The 27,690-nt window shown below is 38.8% G+C and overlaps 1 long non-coding RNA gene across 1 annotated transcript; it reads right to left on the bottom strand.

Moving 5' to 3' along the window:
- Positions 1–16,273: 16,273 nt before the first annotated feature.
- Positions 16,274–18,352, bottom strand: LOC142162795 (uncharacterized). The gene is made up of 2 exons (XR_012694204.1): positions 17,450–18,352; positions 16,274–16,575 (listed from the first exon to the last, which is right to left on the bottom strand). It is a non-coding gene; the product is annotated as an uncharacterized LOC142162795 (long non-coding RNA).
- Positions 18,353–27,690: the final 9,338 nt, after the last annotated feature.

Below are 27,690 nucleotides of genomic sequence, written 5' to 3'. Positions count from 1 at the left end.
CGATGTATAGGCATGGTGACGAGTATCTATACGTTGGTGTCAAGCATGCCCGTGAGTCTTATATTATGATTATTATGACTCCGTTTGTATCGTTCATGCCTTTTGTGATGGTTTCTATTGTTGAGTAAAGTTTGTGGAAGTAGTAGTGATATTTGAATATTGGAGAGCGTTGGATCAAGTTGTAAAATGAATTGTGGAAGTATAAATGGCAATTGAACCTTATAGAACATTGACTCAAGTTGTGAAGTAAATGTGAAAAGGAAAAGAGAAGAGGATTATTATATTGTTCCTTTGCCGGGATTTTAATGTGATTTCATTTATTTCCTTGCCCTTATTTCTTGTGATTATTGTTTTGGTAAGAGAGTGTTAAAGCACGAAGGTTGATGTCGTGCACTTGTCCCTGATTTTTTCTTGAATCTTACTGATAATTGAGTAATGTTGTCCTTTACATTTATTTACTGATTTCCTTTGTTACTTGATTTTATTATGATGTTATTGATTCCCTTGCCGGGATATTGTTGCTCCCCTATTGTTCCCTTGTCGGGGCTCCTTTGTGATTTGGTGTTGAATTGTATATTTGGATCGGGTTGCACGTCGCAACAACATTATATTTGGATCGGATTGCACGCCGCAACAATATTATATTTGGATCGGGTTGCACGCCGCAACAATATTATATTTGGATCGGGTTGCACGCCGCAACAATATTATACTTGGATCAGGTTGCATGCCGCAACAATATTATATTTGGATCGGGTTACACGCCGAAACAATATTATGATTGGACCGGGTTGCACGCTGCAACAGTATTTTATGATTTGGATCGGGTTGCGCGCCGCAACAATAAAGGATAAAAGTGGATATTGATTTGTTACTATTTCCTTCTTCTTTCTGCTGCGAATTCTAAATTGTTATTTATGTTTTTCTCCTGAGTTACTGTTGGTAAATGATATTCCCCTACAGCATGCCCCCTTCCCATCACTACTTCGCCGAGGTTAGGCTCGACACTTACCAACACATGGAGTCGGTTGTGCTGATACTACACTCTGTACTGTGTGCAGATCCCAGTACTGTAGCTTTTGGACCGCAGTGAGATTGCTGCCTTCAGTCTAACAGGCGACCCGAGGTAGTCCTGCAGGCGTCCGCAAGCCTTGGCGTCTCCTTCCATTCTTTCATCCTGTTTCCTTTACGTATTTCAGAAACAGTGTATTATTTATTTTTCAGACTTTGTTTGTAGTATTCCTAGACCGTCTGTGAAGTTGTGACACCAGTTTTGAGTAGTTCTTGTTTAAGAAATCATATTAGAATTATTTAAATGGTTTAATTATTTCTTCCGCTTGTTTAATTTCAGTTGTTTATAAACAATTTGTTCATATTTGTTAAAGAATTAAAATGGGAAAAAGGTAATTTTTTCAAACGGTTGGCTTGCATAGCTTTCACCAGGAGGCTCCATCACGACTCCAGAGGGCGGAAAATCCGGGTCATGACATTGTCTGTGTGATTTTCTATTCTATCCTAGCTTAATTGTAGTATTATTTCTCAGGGTAGTGATTTTTGTAATTAAAAAAAATTGAGAAAAGAAAAAATCAGAAAAGGCTCGGACTTTTCCCAACAATGGATATTTTGAAAAATTTTCTCGAAGGATTAAAGTCCGATTAAAAAATGTTTTTTTTAGGATAATTAGGTAGGATCCCTTGGTTTTTCTTTAGGCGCCAGTTCTTTTCCAATAGTGTAGTTCGAACCGGGTGCTTTGTTTTTTGTTTAGGAGTAGGATAGGAAGAAGCTTAGTTGCTCTAAGGCACCTATTGACGTGTTTGGTGCTAGAACATTAGGCTATGACATGCGCTCTGTCTTTTCGTACATTTGATTTGAATTGTGATATCTTAGTAAAATAAATAGCCTACTGTGTGATGCCTTTTCTCGGTTGTTTGACTTCAACTATATGTTCTTGCTTGACTTGAGAGTTGAACAGAACAGTCTTAATTAATTCATAATCAATGTGTATGTGAGGATTTTGTGATCCTTTGTGCTTATCCTGTGTAGTCTATAACTTGGCCCGTGTGTTAATCCAAGAGAAATCATGAAGTTGTGCTAGTCTAGAAGATGATGTAGGCGTTTCTTGCTTGATCATAGATGTGCTTGTCCCTTAAAAACATAATTTTCCGTTGCTAGCCCCTTTGAGACTATAGACCTTTTCTTTGGCACCCGCATTACAAACCACACCCCTATTTTGTTCTTAATTTGAGATTGTTGAACCTTTTCCTAAGGCACTTAGTTGCGAAAAGAATTAAGTTGAGAGATTGCAGAGTAGTTTTCGAGTGAAATCATGGAAGGGCCCTTAAGGTGCTCTAAAGTTGTGAAAAAAGGTCACTAGCCGATGAACCTTAATGTATGGAGTGTATATAGAAAAAAAAGAGAAAAAGAAAAAAATTGCAAGAAAGAAAAAAAAGAATAGTTCAAATAATATAGAAAAACACACACCTCCTAATCTTACTAATGCATGCTAGTGGGAATATAGAAGTGCTTAGTTGAAAAAAGAAGGGCTATGTTGTATATGGTTTGTGGCAAATGAATTGGTTGAGAAGAATATGTAGCGATTTGTGAGTATAGTGTATTAAAGTGCTTAGGAGGGTTGGTCACTATTCCTAAATATATCCTACCCATCCCTTATCCTACATAACAACCTTAAAAGTCCTAATTGGTCCTAGATTTGGCTAGCTTAGATTAGTAGAGATGTACACTACGGGCATGCTTATGGTACAACCACGAGATGCACATGAAATTCTTTATGAGAGTGAGCGCATTTTGTTCAATTGTGTGATGTCCTTAAATTATGTTCAAAGGCGTACTTGAATGTGTGGACTATATTATATTCACTCTTTTGTTTGTTGGTGAGGGCACACAATCTCACGAAGGATTGATAATATTGTAAACTTCTCTTGTTGGGTGAGTGCGCGAGTTGAGGGTGCTTAGTGGTAACAAGTCGGCTCTTGAGGTAGGGTGGTTATAGATAGGTTGTTTGAATTGATTGAATTGAAATGGTTATACTTGGGAATGTTTGAAACATGAAGAACGTGAAATTTGTATGTTCATACTTGATTGCTGGTATCGATCATAGTCAATGGTAGAGTGTATGGTTAAAATTGAAGTGCACCTCTCTATTTGAGATGTGTACATTATTGTGGTGTAGTTTATAGTCCCATTTCTCGAGGTCGAGCAATAGTTTAAGTGTGGGGTGTTGGTATTTTGCTTAAAGTATATATATTTATTTGCATATTGCCTCACATTTTACTCATGTTTCATAAATTTCGGATGTGTAATGTTATAAATGATGTTAATTCATGGTATTTTAATGTGTAGGAGTTATTCAGACGTAATGTGGGATGAAAGTGCACGAGTTAAAGCAAAAATAGAACAAAACAAAAAATTGGGATAGTGTAGCGCCACAAGTAGCGTGGGGCGCTACATGTGGCCCACTTTCCAGAACCTCAAAAATCCCAGCGCTAGCATGCTAGTGACGAGAAATCTCTCCTACTTTGCCCGAGATAAGGTTAGTTCGGCCCAAGACCCTCCAACGCGTATAAAAGCAAGTCTAAACCTATTTTGGAAGGGAAGACGCCACTTTGAGAGGGAAATACATGCATAGAACACTCGGGAGCAAGGATTCTCAGTTTTTCTTCTCTTCTCTTCCTTTAATTTCATAGTTTATTAGTTCTAGAGTTTTGGGTGCTACATGAACGTTGTAGTTTAAAGCTTGAATTATTCTTTATTATTTTATCATATTGGTTTATTTATTCAATCTTGCGCTTAATTATTTGATTTCTTGATCACCAATTGAATACTATCTACGAATCTAGGATTGAACTCGGGAGAGGGAATTCTAGATTGTATATAAGATTGAGTAGAGCAAGATCTTGAACTCGAGCATCGGAATGGATTTGCGGTTAGGATAGGGATATACCTAATCACATTACCTGGTTACTATACAGGATTTATTAATGCGTTCTTGTTAATCCTAATTCCATAGGAATATAGAAGTTCAGTTAGTTTGAATAAGCAAGAAGTACTTCAGGAGAATACTACAAGCAATATTAACCATGCCAATCAATAAATCAGATAAATTAATTAGACGATTTAAGTTGAAAACTCAATGGGATTGTTAGCTAACCAATAACTCTAAAATATTGTCTCTCATTGAATTTGTCTATAAGCTTGCCAAATTATTTCCTTTAATATCTTAGGTTATTACTCTAGATTAGTTTTAGTTAAATATTCATACTTGAGAATATCTCTTGAATAGATTAATTGTTTGGGTTTAATGTAGTTGATAGTTAATCACAAGTCCCTATGGATATGATATATGGACTTACAATCTTATATTACTTGTCGACCACATATGCAAGCGTGTGCTTCTGGGAGCAACGGAATTTACTTGGATCAGGCATACAAGCCTCAGTTTTAAATGGGCTTAGAAAATTTTGACCTAACCCCACCCGATCGGTAGAAATGACATGAGGTAGTAACTTTTTAAGGTGGTATTTAGTATTTAGCCAGCAATTCTAATGTTGAGCAAAAAGAGCTACAACTCTATTACAATTAATACAAAAGATATTTTACCCTTTCTTCTATCTTTTTTCTTTCCCAACCCCTTTATAAAAAGTTCAAAACCCTCGCTTCACATACACAGCAGAAGCTCAAAACCCTCGCTTCACCATCAACTTCTCGTTAATGTATGTAGGGAATTTCTCCATTTTCTTGGTATTATTTCAGATCAAAAACCGTAAATATCCGAGGTTTAATTTAGGCCTAATAAAGAGTTCATTTTCTCTCTAAATTATGTTTTTATTTCGTCTTTTTCTTTCTTTTATGTTTCTAGTTGTGCATGGCTTCTAGGTACTAGAAAAATCCCAAACAAAATCATTTGGTCAGTTGGAATTGCATAAATTTGTACAACTATTGTTTTCCCACTTAGACTGTTGATTATGCTTTTTATATTAGCGAAAATTTGAAGAATTTGAAGAACGCTTATTTCAAGTTTTAAGGACTTCTTGGGCTAATTCTAATCTATTCGAGCATATGAGAAATCGTCGCAATGAATCAGGTTTGATTCTTTGAGTATTAAGCTGAACTTCTGCTTGATCTTCCAGTGAATTCGATCGGCTTCCTTATTACTTTGTGATTGAGTTTGAATTCATAAATCGACTCAAGATTCTTATTGGTTTGAACTGTTTCTTTGAAATCCTCATTGAAGAATTGATTGGGAGTTAGCTGTTGTATATTGTGATTAGGACCTGAATGTTAGTTTATTAATTTAAATATTCAGGACATTTTAAGAAAAATGGTACTGAAGTTTACCTGCTATTTCTTACTTTAATTTAATTTTCCTTACAACACTGTTGTTACCTTTGGGATTATTGCAATCAAAATTCAGCTGTTTTTGCAAGTAAAATTTAAAGGTTAACTGGTTCTATTCTTTTCCTGAATACTTTGTTAATTTTTTCCAACCAAATGTGGGTTTTTAATCCCATGGGGTGAGTTTCCATAATTTATTTTGGTCATTATTTGAAAATGAGCCTTAAATTATCCCTTTGTTTTCTTTTTCACATTTACAGGACCTTTGTAAGGATCCATTACTTTAGGATTCATCAAACTATCGTTGGCAAGTAGAAGAAACCAATAAGTAGTCAAGTGCATGCATTTCCCTAGCAGCTGTATGTTGTGATTAGGTCCTGAATGGTAGTTTTTTAGTTTAAATATTCAAGACATTTTAGAAAAATAATCCAGATGTTTACCTGCTATTTCCTTCTTTTTAGATTAGTGGATATATTTAATATATTATTTATTGGAGAACTCTATTTTTTATAAATGCAGGCTCTGAGTATGCTAATGAAAGGAGATCAATATTTCGAGTTTGATGATTGGCGTAATTTGATTAGTTATAGGAAAGAAGATTTTCAATTTAAGAAAACAACAAAAAGTTTCTTATTGAATGTGCAATAGAAAAAATTGAGAGATGGTGTTTTCAGAAACTTTTTTCCGGGTCGAAGGTGTTAAATTCTGTGGCAAATTAATTCATTGTGTGTTGCTTTCTAAATTGTAAGCAATGATAAGAATTCAATGACAATTAAGGTTTTTGATCATGAAGTGAAGTTTATATGTGAAGCTGTACAAATAATTACTGGGTTGGAATGTTCTTATTCAGGGGACTTCAACTTTTTGAATGAAAGAGATAATATGCTTTCTAAAGTTTACTTTCCTAGTAAGGAAAGAATTGAGTTAGGGGATTTATGACAATTTATTAATAGTCGCTCATCTGGTACACCTTCATCATTTGTAGGAAGCTATGATGATGCAGTGAAGTTGACAATAATTTATTTTATTGAGTCTATGTTGATGGGTAAGCGGGACTAGAAATGTATTTGAGCGGATAATAAAAATCATTTATGATGATTAACTCTGCTCTTCTTTCCATCGGACATCTTTTTGTCATCAAAAGTTAGTCAACTCATTGAAAAGTTGCATGAAGCCCAAATAAAACATTTCAGACAATGAGAATAGAAAGAGACAGAGAAAGAGAAAGAGAAAGAGAAAGAGAAAGAGAAAGAGAAGGACACTAACACTATACTTGGCTTCCTTTTCGCCTTTTGCGTTTGGATTATAGAAGTATTCCCATCTTTCCAGGAAAAAAACTTTGTCAAATTTAGAGAATGCGGGTTCACTAGGATATTATGTTATTCATATATGAATTTCCGCATTACGAGAGCCTCTGTAAAAACTACTTCCATAATGAAAAAATAAGTTTGTCACGACCCAATTTCTTCTATAAACTTTGATGGCACCCAACGCTACTGCTAGGCAAGCCAACACGAACTAACCATGTGACTATTTCTTTTAACAATTTAAAAATAGTTGATTTGTTTATTATGGAGTAAATAAGAAGTGAGAAGTTTCATAAAATAAAGAATAAACAATTTTTAAGGGTAAATGAGGTGAAGTAATTACTCAAAAATCATCAAATGTCTACTAGCATAATTTCCAAGACCCGGTGTCACAAGTGTATAGTAGAATATACAAAAAATACTAAGCTACTATCTGAAATAAAGTAGACAGAAAATAAATACAAAAGAGAGACTTCCGGTGCTGCAGAATGGGCTCGGAAGGCAGCTCACTACAAAGTCTCGAAGTATCAGGAGTGCGTGCTGGGATGATAACCAGATACACCTGCCTCAGATCCTGCACGGTTAGTGCATAAGTGTAGCGTGAGTATATAAACAACCTGTACCCAGTAAGTATATAGTCTAATCTCGAAGAAGTAGTAACGAGGGGTCGACTTCGACACTTACTATGGGCTAGCAATAAAATACCGAAATTCTAAATAAGCATGGGCTATGTAAATGATAATGAAAACTCAATAACAAGCAGTAAATAAACAATTCTTTCATCAATAGTAAATCCCAAGTCAATTTTCATTATTTAATGATTGTAATCTCTCAAGCCAATAAAACGATATCAAGCATAATTAGGCTCCAAGTATTATTATGCACGATTTACCCGAGGTCGTACGGTCCGATCCAAAATATATACTATGTGTACTGCCGAGGGTTGAACAACATGAACCGTAGATGCATCTATTAACCTACCGAGACAAACGACCCGCTCCCATGAGAGTAGAGGAATTTACCTTGCTCGCAAAAATACTTGGACGCGAGTGGACATGAATTTCTCAAAGTTATTGTAGAATTCTTCAATTCTTTCCAAAAATAAGAAATCTAACATGGAACATTTCAACCTTACAATCCCCAATCTCAGCTGTATTTGAGGGAATTTTTGTGCATAATTAACACGACAGTGCAATCAAACCATGATGTAAATCCTAGGCTACCTGTACAACTCATGAAATATAGCTACGCACGGACTCTTGTCATCTCGTGCATACGTAGCTCCGCACACAAGTAATTCACAATAAAAATACACCTAAGGGGATGAGTTCTCTCTTACAAGGTTAGGCAAGAGACTTACCTCGTTTTTAAGTTCACTTTCGATCCATAAATATGCTTTAAATCCTCAACTCGGTGCCAAATGACTCGAAACTAGTCAAATGTTATATAAATCAATCAATACATGTTCAAAGGTTAATAATTTAACTATTAGAGTAATTACCCAATCCAAATTGGAAGATTTCTAAAATTTACCCCCGGGCCCACATGCCTGGATTCCAGAAATTTTCAAAGATAATCGTTACCCATAAGCTTACGAACTCAAATATATAATTTCCACCCGATTCTATAATCATTTTCGTGGTTAAATCCCATATTTTCAAAACCTAGGTTTTCTTCTAAACCGATAATTTCCACAATTTTTACACGTTAAAATCTGCCTAAAATCTATGTCTTAAACGCATATTGTATAGAAATCACTTAACTCAAAGTTCTAGGTGAAAATCCCTCTTCAAAAGCTCCAAAATTGGCCAATGAATGAAAGAAATGAGTCAAAAATAGTTTAACTCCCGACTTAAATGAACCTCACTGCCCAACAATTTTTGCATATGCGATGCCTCTACCGCACCTACGGTTCCGCTTCTGTGGACAATAATCACGCAGGAGCGGACCAAGCCGAGGTCGACCTCCCCCGCTTCGGCGATCAATGGCTCGTATCTGCGAGCCTGCTTCTGCGGCTAGCGCGTCGCACCTGCGACCCCCATCTGCTTCTGCGATAGCACTCTTCGCACTCTGCGCAGGTGCGGTACCTGCCACACTTCTGTTGTCACTGAGCAACCTACACTGGGCCGCTTCAGCGGTCCTAGGCTCATTTCTAGAAGTTTGCACCTGCGGCTGGCCCTCTGTAGGTGCGTTTGCACCAGAAGTTGGGTGCTTCAGCTATTCAACCAAAGCCAAATTACTTCCACGCACCATCCGAATGGCATTCGGGGCCCCGTCCAAACATACCAACAAGTTCTAAATCATAAAACGGACTTGCTTTCACCCTCAAATTGCAGTAAACAATATTTAAAAAACGAATCGCAACCCAAAACCAATAGAATCAACTTATGAACTTCAAGTTTTTCCAAATTACTCTGAACGAGCCGAAACATACTTAAACTACTCGGAATGACACCAAATTTTGCGTGCAAGTCTTAAATCACCATACAGAACTATTCCCAGGCTCAGAATCCCAATTGGACCTCGATAACGCCAAATCTTACTTCTAACCAAATTTGAAGAACTTTAAAACCTTCAATGTGCCAACTATCAATACCAATCGCCGAAATGCTCCCAGGTTTTCCAAAACTCGATACGAACATAAGCCCAAGTCCAAAATCATCATACAAACCTATTGGGACCGTTAGATCCTAGTTCCGAGGTTGTTTACTCAAAATGTCAACTCAAGTCAAACTTAGCTCTTTTAGCCGACCTTAAGGATCCTAGTGTTTTGATTTCAACCGGCACCGTTCCAAATCCCGAACTAACCATCCCCGCAAGTTATAAAACAATAAAAGCACATATAGGAAGTCTTATTTAGGGGAACTAGGATCTAGAAAGCAAAACGACCGATTAGGTCATTATATTCTCCACCTCTTAAACAAACATTCATCCTTGAACGGGTCTAGGATCATACCTAGAGCGCTGAATAAATGTGGATATCTGCTTCACATGTCCTCCTCGGCTTGCCAAGTCGCCTCCTCGACTGGTTGGCCCCTCCACTGAACTTTTACCGTAGAAATCTTCTTGGACCTCAACTAGGAAATCTGCCTGTCAACAATGGTAACTGGCTCCTCCTCTAAACCCAGGCTCTTATCCAACTGAATCATGTTGTTGTCTAACACATGCGACTTGTTGGCATGATACCTCCAGAGCATAGACACGTGGAAAACCAGATGGACTTCCAATAGGATGGGAGGCAAAGCAAGCTCATAAGAAACATCCCAAACTCGTCTCAACACCTCAAATGGACCTATAAACTTTGGGCTCAACTTGCCCTTCTTCCCGAACCTCATGATTCCCTTCATCGGCGAGACCTTCAAGAGAACCTTCTCGCCCACCATAAATAATAAATCATGCGCCTTCGGATCTGCATAACTCTTCTGCCTAGATTTTGCTTTGCGGAGTCTCTTCTGAATCAACTTAACCTTTTCCAAGGCATCCCTTACCAAATCTGTATATATAACTTAGCCTCGCCGAGCTCAAACCATCCGATGGGAAAACAACATCGCCAACCATATAAAACCTCAAATAGAGCCATCTTGATGCTGGACTGATAACAGCTGTTGTAAGCAAACTCGGCCAAAGGCGACAATCGATCCCATTGCCCTCTAAAGTCAATCACACATGCTTTGAGCATATCCTCCAAGATATGAACTGTCCGCTCTGACTGCCCATCTGTCTGTAGATGAAAGGTTGTGTTGAGATCTACCCGGGTCCCCAACTCACTCTGTATTTCCCTCCTAAATTGCGAAGTAAACTGAGGGCCTCTATCTAATATAATGGAAATAGGCACACCATGCAACCGAACAATCTCCTGAATATAAATTTGGGCCAACCTGCCTGAAGAATATGTGGTCATAACCGGAATGACGTGTGCTGGCTTGGTCAACCTGTTGATAATGACCCAAACTGCATTAAACTTCTCCAAGGTCTGCAGAAATCCAACTACAAAGTCCATAGTAATGCGCTCCCATTTCCACACAAGTTTAGTCATCTACTGGAGTAGGCCACCTAGCCTCCGGTGCTCATGTTTAACCTGCTAGAAATTTAGGCACCTTGCAACATACTCAACTATGTCCTTATTCATCAGCCGCCACCAATAATGCTGCCTTAGGACGCGATACATCTTTGAAGCACCTAGGTGAATAGAATAGTGAGAACTGTGTGCCTCCTCTAGAATATTTTCCCTCAGCCCATAAACATTGGGAACACATAGACGACCCTGGAGTTATAGAACACCATTCTCACCGATAGTAACCTCCTAGGACAACCCTGCAGTACCGTCTCTCTAAGAGCCAACAAGTGTGGATCATGAAACTGGCGAGCCTTGATCTGCTCGAATAGTGAAGACTGGGAGACAACACATGCAAGAACTCGGCTGGGCTCTAAAATATCCAACCTCACAAGTCTATTAGCCAAGGACTTAATGTCCAATACATTTGTCCTCTCCTCTACTGAAATGAATACCAAATTACCCATACTCTCCGCCTTTTTGCTCAAGGCATCCGCAACTACATTCGCCTTGTCCGGATAATAAAGAATGGTAATATCATAATCCTTTAGTAACTCAAGCCATCTACGCTGCCTTAAATTGAGATTTCCCTGCTTGAACAATTGCTGCAAGCTGCGATGATCAGTGTAAACCTCATAGGACACCCATAAAGATAATACTTCCAGATCTTAAGAGCATGAAATATCGCGGCCAACTCCAAATCATGTACATGGTAATTTTTTTTGTGGGGATTCATCTGACATGAAGCATATGCAGTAACCCATTCTTCCTGCAGCAATACAGAACCCAAACCAATACCTAAAGCATCATAATACACAGTATACATCCCTGAACCAGAAGGCAATACTAACACTAATGCTGAAGTCAATGCGGTTTTGAGCTTCTAAAAGCTCGCCTCATAATCATTGGACCATCGGAATCGAGCACCCTTCTGGATAAATCTAGTCAAAGGTGCTGCAATTGATGAAAAGCCCTCCACAAACCGGCAATAATAACCTACTAACCCCAAGAAGCTACTAATCTCAGTCATTGTGGTGGGACGAGGCCAACTCTGAACTGCCTCAATCTTCTTGGGATCAACCTTAATGCCCTTGCCCGATACAACATGCCCAAAGAATGCTACAGAATCAATCCAAAACTCACACTTGGAGAACTTAGCATATAGCTTTTGTTCCCGCAAGGTCTGAAGCACCACTCTCAAATGTTGCTTATGCTCTTCCATGCTACGCGAGCAGATCAAAATGTTATCAAGAAGTGAAAACGAGTCAATACGACCTGAACACCCTGTTCATCAAATCCATAAATGCTGTTGGGGCATTAGTCAAACCGAAGGACATCACTAGGAACTCATAATGGCCATATCTAGTCCGGAAAGCCGTCTTCAGAACATCCGAACCCCGAATCTTCAACTGATGGTACCTCGATCTCAAGTCGATCTTGGAGAGCACCCTGGCACCCTGTAGTTGGTAAAACAAATCATCAATATGCGGCAACGAGTACTTGTTCTTAATGGTAACTTTGTTCAACAGGCAGTAATCAATGCACATCCGCATAGTCCCATCTTTCTTCTTCACAAATAACACTAGTGCACCCCAAGGCAATACACTCGGGCTGACAACCCTTTGCTAGCAACTCCTTAAGCTATTCCTTCGACTCCTTTAACTATTTCAGGGCCATGCTGTACGTTGTAATAGAGATAGGCTGAGTACCTGGAGCCAAAATAATACAAAAATTGATATCACGATCTGGTGGCATGCTTGGAAGATTAGAAGAAAACACATCGGAGAACTCCCGGACCACAAGCACTGTATCAATCGTCGAAGTCTATGTAGTAGTATCCCGAACATAAGCTAGATAAGCCAAACAACCGTTCTCGATCATGTATCGAGCCTTCAGAAAAGAGATAACCTGATTAGATGCACTGACAGATGAACCCTTTCACTCCAATCTAGGCAACTATGGCATTTCCAAAGTAATAGTCGGCATAGAAATCAAGAACAACGTGATATGGAGATAACCAGTCCATTCCCAGGATGACCTCAAAGTCATTCATATCAAGCAGCAGAAGATCTGCTCTAGTCTTATAACCACAAAAGGTAATAATGGAGGATCGGTAGATCCGATCCGCACAACAGAATTGCCCACTAGAGTGGACCTTTAAATAGGAGTACCCAAGGACTCGCGAGGAACATCCAGGAAATGAGAAAATAGAGATGACACATATGAATATATAGACCCTGGATCGAATAATATTGAAGCATCCCTACCACATATAGAAATAATACATGTGATCACGACATCTGAGCCACTACATCTGGTCTGACCGGAAAAGCATAGAATCCAGATAGAGTGCCACCCGACTGGCCTCCATCTGTCTGGCCTCCACCTTTAGGACGACCCCAACCCACCTGCCCTCTGCCTATCTGCAGCCGGAAAGCTGGTGCGATGCCTGGTTCTGAAATTATAGGCTGAGAACCCTACTGTACTGTCTTGCCCCGAAGTCTGGGACAAAACCCCATTATGTGGCCAAGATCCCCGCACTAGTAACAAATCTCAAAGCGGTGAGCTTCTGACCTAAAGACTGACCCTGATGGCCTGAATACCCACTGGAGGAACCCTGAATAACTGGTGGGCAGTAGGAACTCTCTGGCATGACGTTGAAATAGGGCCGCACTGGAGCACCTCAAGGAGGCGATGGTGTTGGATTTGTGGGCCTGCTAGGCTGACTTCTCCTAAAGTGACCTCTACCCCTAGACGAGCACCACTGAACCCTCCGGAATAATGAAACCGCTTGTCCCGCAGCATCTGCTCTCGGCTCCGCTGACGGACACCCTCAATCCTCCGAGCTATCTCTACAACTAGCTCATAAGAAGTCTCCATCTCAACCTCTCTGGAAATAGTGGCCTGGATACCTAAATGTAAACCCACAACAAATCTCCGCACTCTCTCTGCATTAGTAGGAAGTATCATGAGTGCATGGAGAGAAACCTCAAAGAATCTTGCCTTATAGTCGGTCACTGACATTTGACCCTGCTAGAGCTGCTCGAACTGAAATCGCAACTCTTTGCTCTTAGAGGGTGGAATGTACCTATCCAGAAAGATATGTGTGAACTGGTCCCAAGTAAAGGGAAAAGAACCTACTGGTCTGCGAGTAGATATGACTGCCGCCACCTACGGGCCCTGCCCTCAAGCTGGAAAGTAGTAAAGTTCACCCCTTGGGACTCTAATATCCTCTGTTGTGCAGTCTGTCCCTGCACCGATCAATGAAGTCCTAGAGTTCCTCATGTCGCTCACCTTCAAAGATAGGAGGGTGTAGCCTGGTCCATCTATCCAATAGCTTCTACAGCTCGTCGGCCGTAGCTGGTCTGGGCTCAGGTATAGCTCCTGCCACTGGCTGGGCTCCACCCAAGGGTAGTGCACCCGAGGTCTAATACACGGTAGCTACATGCCCATAAGTTTGAGCGGTAGGGGTCTATGCTCCTCCTCCTACCTGAGATGTGGCTGGGTCTGCTGGAAATAAACCAGCCTGAATCATGGTGTCCATGAACCGTAGTATACAACCCATGACCTCCTGGAATCCCAATGCGGACATGAAACTGGCTCTGATGCAGGCACCTCACCCTGCTCCTCGATAATAGAATCCTTCACTGGATCCACTGGTGGTGTAATTTGAGAAACTCTAGGACGCTTTCGTCCTCTACCATGAGCTGGAGCCCTCCCTCAGCCTCAGGCTCAGCCTCTAGCAACAGGGGGAGCAGCTCCTCCATGATCTGGAATATTCGTTGTGCGCGTTCTCACCATCTGTGAGAGGACTTAGTACAACATCAACTACATGATAGGAGATAAAGAAAGAGTAGTTCCTAACACCCTATAGCCTCTCGAAGATAAGTACGGACGTCTTCGCACCGATCCGCAAGACTCTATTAGGTATGTTCATAAATTGTGAGTCCTACGTGAACCTAGTGCTCTGATACCATGTTATCACGACCCAATTTCTTCTAGAGGCCGTGATGGCTCCCAACGCTACACTAGGCAAGCCAACAGTGAACTAACCATGTGATTGTTTCTTTTAACAATTTAGAAATTGTTGATTTGTTTATTATGGAGTAAATAAGAAGTGAGAAGTTTAGAAAAATAAGGAATAAAATATTTTAAGAGCAAATAAGGTGAAGTAATTACTCAAAAATAATCAAGTGTCTACTAGCATAATTTCGAAGATCTGATGTCACAAGTGTATGAGCTACTAGTAGAATATACAAAAAGTACTAAGCTACTATCTGCAATGAAGTAGACAAAAAATAAATACAAAATAAAGATTTTGGGTGCTGCAGAACGGGTTCTGAAGGCAGCTCAAGCAAAGTCTTGAAGTATCAAGAGTGCGCGCCGAGATGATAACCAGATACACCTGCCTCAGATCCTGCAAGGTTAGTGCAGAAATGTAGCGTGATTACATAAACAATATGTACCCAGTAAGTATCTAGTCTAACCTCGAAGAAGTATTAATGAGGAGTCGACTTCGACACTTACTATGGGTCAACAATAAAATACTGAAATTCTCTATAAGCATGGGCTATGTGAATGATAATGAAAATTCAATAACAAGAAGTAAATAAACAATTCTTTCATCAATAGTAAATCCGAAATCAATTTCCATTATTTAATGATTATAACCTCTCAAGCCAATAAATCAATATAAAGCATAATTAGGCTCCAAGTATTATTATGCACGATTTATGTTGAGGTCGTACTGCCCGATCCAAAATACATATGTATACACTGTGTGCACTGCTGAGAGTCGAACAACACAAATCATAGATGCATCTATTAACCAGTCGAGGCGAACAACCCACTCCCATGAGAGTAGAGGAATTTACCTCGCTCGCGAAAATACTTGCGACGCGAGGACATGGATTTCTCAAAGTTATTGTACAATTCTTCAATTCTTTCCAAAAATAAGAAATCTAGCTTAGAGAATTTCATCCTTAAAATCCCCAATCTCATCTCTATTTAAGGCAATTATTGTGCATAATAAACACGACAGTACAATCAAAGCATGATGTAAATCCTAGGCTACCCGGACAACTCATGAAATATAGCTACGCACGGACTCTCGTCGCCTAGTGCGTACGTAGATCCCCACACAAGTAATTCACAACAACAATACACCTAAGAGGATGAGTTCCCTCTTACAAGATTAGGTAAGAGAATTACCTCATTCTCAAGTTCACTTCCGATCCACAAATATGCTTTAAATCCTCAACTCGGTGCCGAACGACTCGAAATTAGTCAAATGTTATATAAATTAATCAATACATGTTCAAAGGTTAATAATTTAACTATTAGAGTAATTCCTAACCCAAATTGGAAGATTCCTAAAATTTACCCCCCAGCTCACGTGCCCGGATTTCGGAATTTGCGAAGATAATCTGTCATGACCCAAATTCCCAACCCTCGGGATCGTGATGGCACCTAACACCATACTTGCTGGGCAAGCCAATGTTAGAATTTAGCTAACCGTTTCTTATAACAATTTAATTAAATATAAGTAAGCAATTTAAAATAATGCGAAAACTAATACTATCCAATAGATAAATCAAGAATAATGTACAAATTAATGAAATGAAACTCGAAACTAATACTAATATCTAGCTACCCAGGATTTGGAGTCACAATTCACGAACTACTAAAGAATACTACAAGTATTTAGCTGAAAGAAAACATGTCTATTTTGAATGAAATAAAACAGTAAATAACTAATAAGGAGAAGACTCCAGGAATCTGCGAACAACAGCAGATCTACCTTGTGTCTCCGTGTGAAAGCTCAGCTACTATTCGAAACTCAACTTTGGCCGGAACCTGGATCTACACAAGAAGTGCAGAGTGCAGTATCAGTAAAACCGACCCCATTTACTGGTAAGTGTCGAGCCTAACTTCGACGAAGTAGTGACGAGGCTACGGCGGGACATTTATAATATAACCTGTAAACAGTGAATAATAAAGCAATACTAAACTAAATAAACAGTAACTCGCAACAATTAATAAAATAACTCAGCTAACTTTTCCTGATCTCAGCTATAACAATTCCTTAGGAAAATTTTCAAATTTCACTTAAAATAACAGTAAGAGCCAAATATGAATAACAACAATAAAACAATGAGTATTCCAATCTTTATTTTATAACCAGTAAAAACATAAATATTCTCCCTTATTGCTCTTTGTTGCGGTGTGCAACCCGATCCCACCTGTCCTCCCTTATTGCTCCTCCCTATATATATATATCACCCTTATTTTTCCTGTTACGCCGTGCAACTCGATCCCACCTGTCCATCCTTATTACTCCTTGTTGCGGAGTGCAACCCGCTTCCACCACACAATCACATTTCATCATTTATAATAAAGGTTTCACAATTAAATCAAAGTCTTTCACAATATTTATGTCTCCACAAATGTAAACAGAACGCTGTCTAATTAAGAACTTCACCAAATATTACTACACAACGAAACCAACCGAAATGTACTATAAAACACCGACAACCAGCTCAATCATTTATGTGCCACAATGAAGGCAAGGAACAATTAATACTTTCAATTACGAGAGACAATATCTATCAAACAAGTAAACATAGAAGCATCTATAATCATGAAATAGTTAAGACAAAATATAGTAAATTGGAAACGGTGAAAGGGATCATGCTAAGCAGATAATTTGGTGGTGCATAGACATTCGTCACCTTACCTATACACCACACACATGGAATTTCACATAGCATTCAAGTTGGAGATTCCTATTCTCTCAAGTCATGGTTAGACCAAACATTTAGCTCAATTCCGCAGGCCACTCACTGCTAAATCACAGCTTTTCCTTTCGAATTCGCCTTCAACACACTCGAATCTACTTGGGCTAGAATTGATCTTTATTCCTGAATTTTCTTCTCTTCTATGTACAATGATGATGAAATCAAAGCTCCAGAAGTAGAAATATTTTAACGAGCTATCAACTAGAACCTTGAACCGGTGAACTCGAACATCACTTCACCTTAGTGATGGTTTTGGAACTGATTTTGAAGTAGTTTTGCTGGGTGATTTCCAGCAGTAACACAGTTTTGGGGCTGGCTTGGGGGCGGTGTTTTGGTGTTGATTTTGGGTGGAAAAGAGGCAGCGATTTGGACTGTTTTGCAGCTGATTTTTGCTGCTCTTCCTAGCTGTTTTCACAGCTTGTTTTGCTGCGATTCTGGGGCGGATTTTGAGGTATTTCGGGGTGAGTTTTAGGAGCTGATTTTTTGGGATTAGTTGTGGGTGGTTGAGCTCTGTTTTGGGACTAGTTCCAGCTGTTTTGAGCTGGAATTTTTCAGCAAGTTTCCCTGGAGTTTCAGCTGCGTTTTTGTTGTTTGCAGGGACGAAATGGCCGGTTTTCATGGAGATTTGAAGGTCGTTTTACTGCTGCGTTTTATGGGGCTGTTCGGGATAGGGTTGGGGAGGTTTTGGAGCTGATTTCGGCGAAGAAGGAGCAGCGATGGTTCTTGACCTTCTGCTTCAGAGATGACTGTTTTTTTTTGGGTTTTTCTTTCTGTTTTGCAGCTTATCATGGTGGTTTAGAAAGCCTTTTTAGAGCTGGTTTCATAGAGAAAAAAAGGGTTAAGAATAGGGGCGTACGGAAAATTTTTTATAAGTGGTGTCGGAATTTATAAAAGAACGAGAATAATAACTTTAATTACCATTTTTCTAAACAAGAAATAACTTTAGTCTATTGGTTTTATTGAGTATTAAATTAAAAAAGGTCCGAGTTCAATTTGCTTCATCACAATTTTTAATTAACCACATATGCTTTCTCAAATATTTACAAAAAAATCTGCTAGTTGATGTTTGAACCTTTAACCTCTTAAAGCAAAATCAAGCATATAACTAACAAATGAAAAGACAATCTTTGTCAAATGGTGTCATTTTTTTCTACTTATTCGTTTCTTTAAAGTATTAATAATATATGTCATAAAAAATTTCAATGAAGCGGTGTCGGGTGACACCACTTTGGTAAAGGCGCTTCCACCACGGGTTAAGAAGGTGCCGGTGATCTGTATTTGAACGAAGAGCTACTGCCCCTTTTCTTGTAGGAGTTGCGCTTCTGGTTCTGTGAAGGGAGGCGTTGGTGTTTTAATAGGTTATGGTTACTGTGATTTTTTTTTTGAAGAAAAAACAACATGGAGCACCAGTGCACCAAAAACTGTTATGACTATAGATTTTTTTACAAGTTAAAAACATCCCGAAGCTTACCCGAAACTCACCCGAGCCCTCGGGACTCTAAACCAAATATGCACGCGAGTCTAAAAACATCATATGGACTTGCTCGTACGATCAAATCACAAAAATAACATCTAAAACTATGAATTTAATCTCAAAACTCATGATTTTCTCAAGAACACTTCAATTTCACTATTTCACAACCGGACGTCTGAATCATGTCAAATCAACTCTGATTCTAACCAAATTTCATAGATAGGACATAAACATTACAACAAATCTGTACCGAGCTCCGGAACCAAAATACGAGCCCGATACCAACAGTTTCAAACATTAATTCATTTCTTTATTTCATCAAAAATCCAACAAAACAATTTTCTTCAAAAATTGATTTCTAAAGCTAGGGACCTCGAAAATCCATTCTGGACATACGGCCAAGTCTCATATTTTATACAGACCGTCGGGATCGTCGAAATACGGATCTGGATCCGTTTACTCAAAATGTTGACCAAAGTCAATCACAATCAACAATTTAACTCTAAAAATCATTATTTCTTATATTTTCACATAAAAGCTTTCCGGTTTTACGTCGGACTGTGCACACAAATCGAGATAATTAAAATTAATATTTTTAAGGCTAATGAGCCTGGAATGATGTCTTAAATCATAAGATGACCCTTTGGGTCATCACATAATCGTTACCCATAACCTTACGAACTCAGCCCGATTCCATAATCATTTTTATGGTTAAATCCCATTTTTATCAAAACCTAGTTTTTCATCTAATCCCATGAGTTTTACAATTTTTGCATGTTAAAATCTACCCAAAATCTATGTTTTAAACTCATATTGTATAGAAATCACATAACTCAAAGTGCTAGGTGAAAACCCCTCTCCAAAAGCTCCAAAATCGCCCAATGAATGAAAGAAATGAGTCAAAAATGGCTTAACTTCCGACTTAAATGAACCTCACTGCCCACCGGAACCTGTGGACAAAAATCACGGAGGTGCGGACCAAGTCCAGGTCGACCTCCCCTTGCCCTGCTTCTGCAGTCACTAGGCAGCCTACACTAGGCTGCTTCTGCGGTCCTAGGCTCGCTTCTGTGAGCTCGCACCTGCGGCTGGCCCTCAGCAGGTGTGATTGCACCAGAAGTTGGGTGCTTCAACTGTTCAACCAAAGCCAAATGACTTCTGTGCACCTTCCGAATGGAATCCGGGGCCCCCGAGGCCCCATACAAATGTACCAACAAGTTCGAAATCATAAAACAGACTCGCTCACACCCTCAAAATGCAGAAAACAACATTAAAACATTGAATCACAACCCAAAACCAATAGAATCAACTTATGAACTTCAATTTCTTCGAACATACTCTGAACGCGCCAAACCATACTTAAACTACTCGTAATGATACCAAATTTTGCGTGCAAGTCTTAAATTACCATACAAAACTATTCCGAGTCTCAGAATCCAAATTGGACCTTGATAACGCCAAATCTTGGTTCTAACCAAATTTAAAGAACTTTAAAACCTTAAATGTGCCAACTATCAATACCAAGTGCCGAAACGCCTCCCGGGTAATCCAAAACCCGATCCGAACATATGCCAATTCCCAAACTAACTATCCCCGCAAGTCATAAAACGGTAATAGAACATACGGTAGGGGAACAAGGATCTAGAAAGCAAAACGACTTGTCGGGTCATTACAAAGTTAATACTCCCTGCGTTTCAGTTTATGTGAACTTGTTTCCTTTTTGGTCTATTCCAAAAAGAATGACCTATTTCTAAATTTGGAAATAATTTAGCTTAAATGTCCAATTCTACTCTTAATGAGAAGCTTTTATAACCACATAATTACTCTAGACCACTTTTTGACATGTTTAGGAAAGTTCAAAAAGTCTTTATTTTTTCTTAAACTCCGTGCCCAGTAAAACATGTTCACATAACTTTTAACAAAGGGAGTAGTATTAATGGTGTAACGATCTGATCGGTCGTTTTTTATTTTTATTGTTTCGTTTGGTGGTTTGAGACTTTAAATATCTTCACATGACGTATTATGACTTGAGTGTAGGGTCGGTTTTAATTTTTGAGTGATTCGGGATTGATTTGGAAGAATGACTCTTGATTTGGAAGCTTTAAGTTGGAAGAATTGATCAAGGTTTGACTTTGGGTAAACAGATTTAGAATCAAGTTTTTATGATTTGATAAGTTCGTATGATGATTTTGGACTTGTATGTATGTTCGGATTCAGTTTATGAGGTTTTTAGAAGGATTCAACACTATTTATTGAAAGTTGGCAATATGAAGAACTTAAGAATTCATAAGTTTGACCAAGAGTTGACTTTGATATTGTTGGACAACAATTGTTGTTCCAAGACTTTGGATAGGTCTATATAGTTAAACTGAACCTCTGTGCAAAGTTTGGAAGTAATCCAAAGTGTTTAGGTGTGATTCAGACACTCTTTTGAAAGAATGAAGATTTAACAACTTAAGAGAAATTCTATTCAATTTGTCTCTCGATTGTTTGTTGTGATGTTTCCGTTGAAAGTGCAAGGAAGGGGGGGGGGGGATGAATTGAAATTTATATTTTTATTTTGCGAGGTAGTCAACTAACTTATGTTCTAGTCGGCTGATATTTTCAAAACTAAATATAGAAAGGAAATTGCAGAAAGTAAATGACACCGAGTGTTTTTATACTGGTTCAGATTTAGAGTGAATCCTACGTCCAGTTCCCTTGAGTTGCAAGGGTGCTCTCTTTCAAATATGAAGTGACTTAGTACAGAGGAGTTGATGATGTTATACACTAACAACCTTTCGATCATTTTGTTCTTCTCTCTTACAGTTGATACAATGCCTCATTAGAGTATCTCTCTCTCTCTCCCTCTCTCTCTCTCTGTGTGTGTGTGTGTGTGTGTGTGTGTGTGTGTGTTCTCGTCTTAGTTACACAAGAAATCTATGATAGACTACAGTGCTTGTTTGAAGTAAAACAAAGAGATTGATTTTGGTTTGATCAAAGTATATAGATCCTTGGCGTCTTTTGTAGAATATATATGGTGAGTTGGTCCCCATTCTTCATGGCGTGATACTGTGATGATTGAGCAACAACCCAAGGGAGTTGATTTCCGTAATCAATCAAAGATGATTTCATTAAATAGGATGGACTCTTCCTTTCGCTACTTCCTTGATTTCTTTTCCTAGTGAGTCGTTGGAGAGAATATTCTCAGAGGATCTTCTGTACACCAAAAATAGAATGGACTTTTCCTTTCGTTGTTTTCTTGATTTCCTTTTCCTTGTGAGTCCTTGGAGAGAATACTTTTAGAGGATCTTCTATACAGGTTGATTTATTCGAGTATCCACATGATTGATCTTCTATATTTATTGATTGATCATCTTATGTTGATTGATTGATGCCTTCCATAAATAGTTAATTCGAATATCCAGTTTTACTAGAACACACGGCTACAACTTGATTCTTGCCTCCTTGATTTGTGCTTCCAGATCTTTTGTTAGAGTCTTTTCCACATCCTATGGAATTGGTTTTGCTGCAAGCCCTCATTTAACTTCCCTGTTCTAGTCAGCTCCCCCCTCAAGTTGGCGTGAGGTAAGTTGAGAACTTGGAGCTGTCTCTCCCTAATTTGGGATCCCCCTCATTTAGATGCACTATAGTTATCTTTACTCAGTCGACTGAGTCATATCCTGCAAGTTAGTATAAATGTATTCTTCCAGTCGACTATATGTCCCGCGTCCTGCAAATTTAGTAAAATATATTATACTTCGCCCTCTTTGGCATCAATCAAAAAGAGGGCTAACCAGGATTAACTACTAGCAGATAAGATTAGCAAACAGTCTATATAATTACAGTCATCCACAGAGTATCCAAAGAAAATATACAAAATTTTACACACAGACCAAAAAAAATTGTCTAAACAACCAACACAGATTTAACGACAGAGGAAATAGGTAAGGGTGTTGCAGATAACTTCTTTAAGGTGATCAAAACTAGCTTTCAAAGTGACTTATACTCCATACACTCGATCATGCACCTCATTGAAATCTTGCACTGCCTTTTCTGCTTTGTTTAGTACCATAACTCTTAACTTGGACATGTCATAACTTGTTTCCTTTGCAATTGCATAGACATCGGCAACTAAAGTCTAAGTGGACAGTAATAGTTCTTTAATGGAAGTCAGCTTGAAATCAAGTGTAGTTATCTTCTCAAGCAGCTCTGGATTATTGACGGAAGTCTGAGGAGTATCAACCTTTACCTTGGAACTGGTGGGGTGTCACGACCCAAACTGAAGGGCCATGACTAGCACCCGACCACACTTGCCGAGCACCAACGTACATTTCATCTAACCTTCATTATTATCTTTTAAGGCTGACGAGATCAATATAAATGGTAGACCTAGATCATGGACAACCAGCAATAAAATATGACGGCATGAACATACATAGCAGGGGATGACCAGACAATCAAGAAACTACGTATAAGGTATGAGCTACCACGCTACTATGAAAGACTATACAACAAAAACTAGTCGACAAGGCATACCAAACTATACATGAGCCGACACCTGTCTATGAGCCTCTAAAAGAACATAAGTGTTGCAACATAGCCGGAACAGGGCCCCGACATACCCATAATGTCTATAACAAAAATTGCATACCAAGACCAAGGCAAGTCCGAAGAAGGGATCTCGCCAATCACCGCTGAACTGGACAGTCTACTGTGGTGGGGGAGCTGCACCTGCCTGTCTATCAGGACCTGCAGCACGACATGCAGCGTCCACAAATAAAAGGACGTCAGTACAAATAAAGTACTGAGTATGTAAGGCAAGGAACCATAAATACGATCAGTAATGTAAGCAAGGATAGAGAATATACAACCTGTAACATCTTAGTACCTCTGAGGGCTACTTACATGAAATGCATGATACATATGTATAAATACATAAACCTTTAAAGCATTCGCCTCTGTGGGCATCATCATCATCATATCGTACCCGGCCATAATAGGCTCGGTAGAATCGTACCCGGCCACGTGGAGCTCGGTAAAACCCAACTGATCAGTGGTTGCACAATAGGTGCCGTACCCGGCCAACTATAGCGTGGCTCGGTAGAGTAAAATAGATACATATATATAATGCATGCTCGACTCATGGAATCACATTCTAAACCTTTCGGAGTGACGTAAGGCCGGTATCCTCTGTACACGTTATTAGGACTAACTCTTCACTATGAACCTTATAAGAATCAGGAAGTACCAATAACATTGATAACATAAGACTAAGAGAAGCAACATTAACATCAATCGTTCCATAAGAGGGAAAACAATGTAAGTACTGCTAGCTTCTAAGAGTAGAGTATCTTGGAAGATCGTTCATTACATTATGTACAATCGGAGTCGTGCAAAAGAAGGAAAGGGATAGCCTCACATACCTTGTATATACTGCCCCAATCTCAAGCTATGCAATTGTCAAAACTCCTTAGTCTACAATAAGAGAAACGATATCTATCGTTATCATTTAAGCGTCATAACTATTATGTATCGACCACAACCTATTTTACGATGAAACGGACAGCACCTCCCCTATATATATGACCTCACACCATTCAAAACAGTCACCAAACAGCCCAAACAACATCAATAATAAACATATTGAGCCTCCCAAAATAGTCCACACATAGCCTAATCACTCCATACATACGACGACCACCGTAGTCGTGTCAAACAACCTGGAAATGTTATGAATAACTATCAGCCCATAACCCTACATATATATGGTGTTTCTCCACACCCTTCCTCCTCCAAAACTCCACAAGATAGTAGTAAAATACGCAGCCCAACAACAACGCAAAACAGTCCACAAAACAATAACATTACTTCCAAGCCTTTCGATATATATTTCACAAGTTCTAGCTTCAATGGCTTAGCTGCAACTTGGATAATCTTAAATACATATAGAGTAAGAGGTTCCTTACCTTTATACAGAAAGAAAAACTCCAATTTGACCTTAAATTTCCATGAAATATCCCTCCAATGCTGCCACAACAACAAAAAAGCGAAACTAGCGATCAATTAGTGTTTTTTGGCACTAGAATCACTTTAGAAGGCTTGAAATCACCTAGGATTGATATTAAGAACATGAGGGAGTATTTACAGAACATAAACCCTTTAAAACAACCTCCCACACGAGCTGAAACGACACAAAAATGAGCAACAACAAGAAGAACAAGAGACTTACTAGCGCCACGGAATTCCCGACACTTGATTTGTGTTGTTTGCCCTTTTTTGGGTCTTGAATCTTGAGAGAACCTTGAGAGGATGTTCCTAGGGTTCTAAGGTCTGAAAATAGTGAAAATAAATGACTTAAAACGGGTTGGAGGCATCCTATATAGGTCCAAATATCTTAAACCGACTTAGTGGGCCCCATAGAGAGGTGCTTGGCGTAGTCTCGCAAAAAACGCGAATATCTCTTTACTCCAAGATCGTATCGATGAACGGTTTAATGAGTTGGAAACTAGACTCATAGATCTTTAATTTGGTTGGTAGATCACCCCGTAATTCCTTGTAAATTATGAGAAAAGATTAGAAACATTTGACCCAATGTTTAAGTAAAATTATGAACCTAAGTTGCGACAACTTTTGTCGACTTTTGTTTCATAACTCGTTTGACTTCAAGACTTATGATACGGATATTATATGATTAAAATACCTTCATAAATGACCTCTTGAGTGTATTAAGCACCGCTAGATTACCTGAAAATTCGAGTTACAACATCCTTGATTCGTTTAACTTCTAATACTGGTTAATCACCCTTATACACTCTTGTATCACTTAAGACCAATAGGATAGACTTCTTATCATCTCAAAGATAATTCCTTCTTGGATTTATGTTAACTAATATATGGCATGAACTAACACATGTGGATATGGGTTGTAACATGGGGATTGCTTTTGCTTCAACTTCCTGCTTGTTTAACCAAGTACCATCCACTGCGACATATCCCATACTAACAAACGCCCTATTGTTATAGCCCTTAGAAAGATATACGTAAGGATAGTTAGAAAGAGGGATATTGAAGGCATCGAGGAGGTAAGTAATGACCATCCCGTAGGGTAGGCTTGAGGGATCTTCAGCACATTCAATCATGAAATTTATTACCCAGGAGGATAGTTTCACCTTGTGCTTGGTAAGAAAACAGTAGACCAGAAAGGTGTCTCTTTGAGACAGAGTGGAGTAAGAACCAGTTCTGGGGAGAATAGAGTGGTGTAAACAATGTGGGCAAGAATACGGGTTTCAAAATTAATGTCACTGGGCCCCAATTTGTTTGGCAGGGGATCAGATAGTGAAGCGGCAAGACATTCCTTAGCTTGTTCAAAAGACACTTCAAAATCATCAGGAAAAGAGTTCTTAAATAGAGTAGAGTAACCATAACTTTTACACTTAAAAGGGTATCAAAAGTAGAGAAATCTAGAATAATGTGTTGACCTAACATGGGAGACTCAGTTTTATCAGATTTCTGGGAACAAATATTTGCATAGAACATGCGGACTAAGTCTTCATAGACTTTTAGAGGGGTTAGGGCAAAGAAATTTTCCCATCATTGAAAAGAAAAAAAGTCTTTTACCTTGCAGTTTAGGGCTTTCGTAACTTCCAAATTGATAATCCTTCTATGAGCGATTGTCTTCCCTTTGAAGGAAACGAATTTATCTCTATTTGGAGAATTCTAATAGTTTAGTATGGTTGGACTCGTAATTGAGTGCGTTGTTGGATTTTGTGAGTTTTTTGGAGTTCCGAGGTGCGGCCTGAAGTTTGACTTTTTGGTTGATTTTGAGCAAATGTGTAAAGACTCGACCTTTATCTATTTGGTTTGATTCCTATGGCATTATTTGATGATTTTCAGTTGCTTTTGGCTAGTTTCGAGGAGATGATTTGAGCTTGATGGCACTTCTAGTGTATCGATTTGGCTTGTTTGGGGTAAGTGTCTTACCTCACTTTGTTGGGAGAATTTTTCCTAATAATTGATATTATTTGCAACATGCAGGGGTGATGCATATATGAGGTGACGAGCGTATATGTATGTACCAGGGTTAATCATGCTTGGGGGTAAATTATACGATTAATTGTGCCTTATGGAATTAAGTGACCTTCTTGCTTCATGTCTTACTTGAATTATAGATTACTGTGAATATGAAGTTAAATGCTAGAAATCATGATTTAGCTTATTATAATTTGATTAAAATTTGACGGCCTTTTGTGAAATTGTTGAGGTGGTAAATTTGGTTGTCATTATACTTAATTACAAATATGTCGCCACGACCATTATTCTTGAGATATTGGATTCTATACTTGAGTAGAGCATCATTTTGGAGACTTGTTGAACTAACTGAACAATAAGGTTCTTGCGGTTTGCTGAATTGTTATTGGCTTGAAAACTGTGATCGATGTTCATTTGGAATATTCAATTAATCACTCTCCTTGATGTTATTCATGCTTCCTACCTTGCTTCTTATTGATATACATATGCTTTGTGAGGAAGAGTGTAAAGCACGGATGGTAATGCCTTACCATTTCATTTACACTATCATGGGAGGACGAGAGTAAAAGCATGAAGGGTGATGTCGTGCCATTATTTTTATATTATCATGTGTTCATGGAATGAAAGGTGTTTTCGTGTAGGGAGGACGAGAGACATGCATTATGTTGTGATATACTTTCATTGTGTATACATTCATGT

Source organism: Nicotiana tabacum, chromosome 8 (assembly GCF_000715075.1).
Source record: "Nicotiana tabacum cultivar K326 chromosome 8, ASM71507v2, whole genome shotgun sequence".
Taxonomy (NCBI): Eukaryota; Viridiplantae; Streptophyta; class Magnoliopsida; order Solanales; family Solanaceae; genus Nicotiana; species Nicotiana tabacum.
Note: the sequence above shows the minus strand (reverse complement) of the source record. Positions and strands in the feature narration are given on the sequence as shown.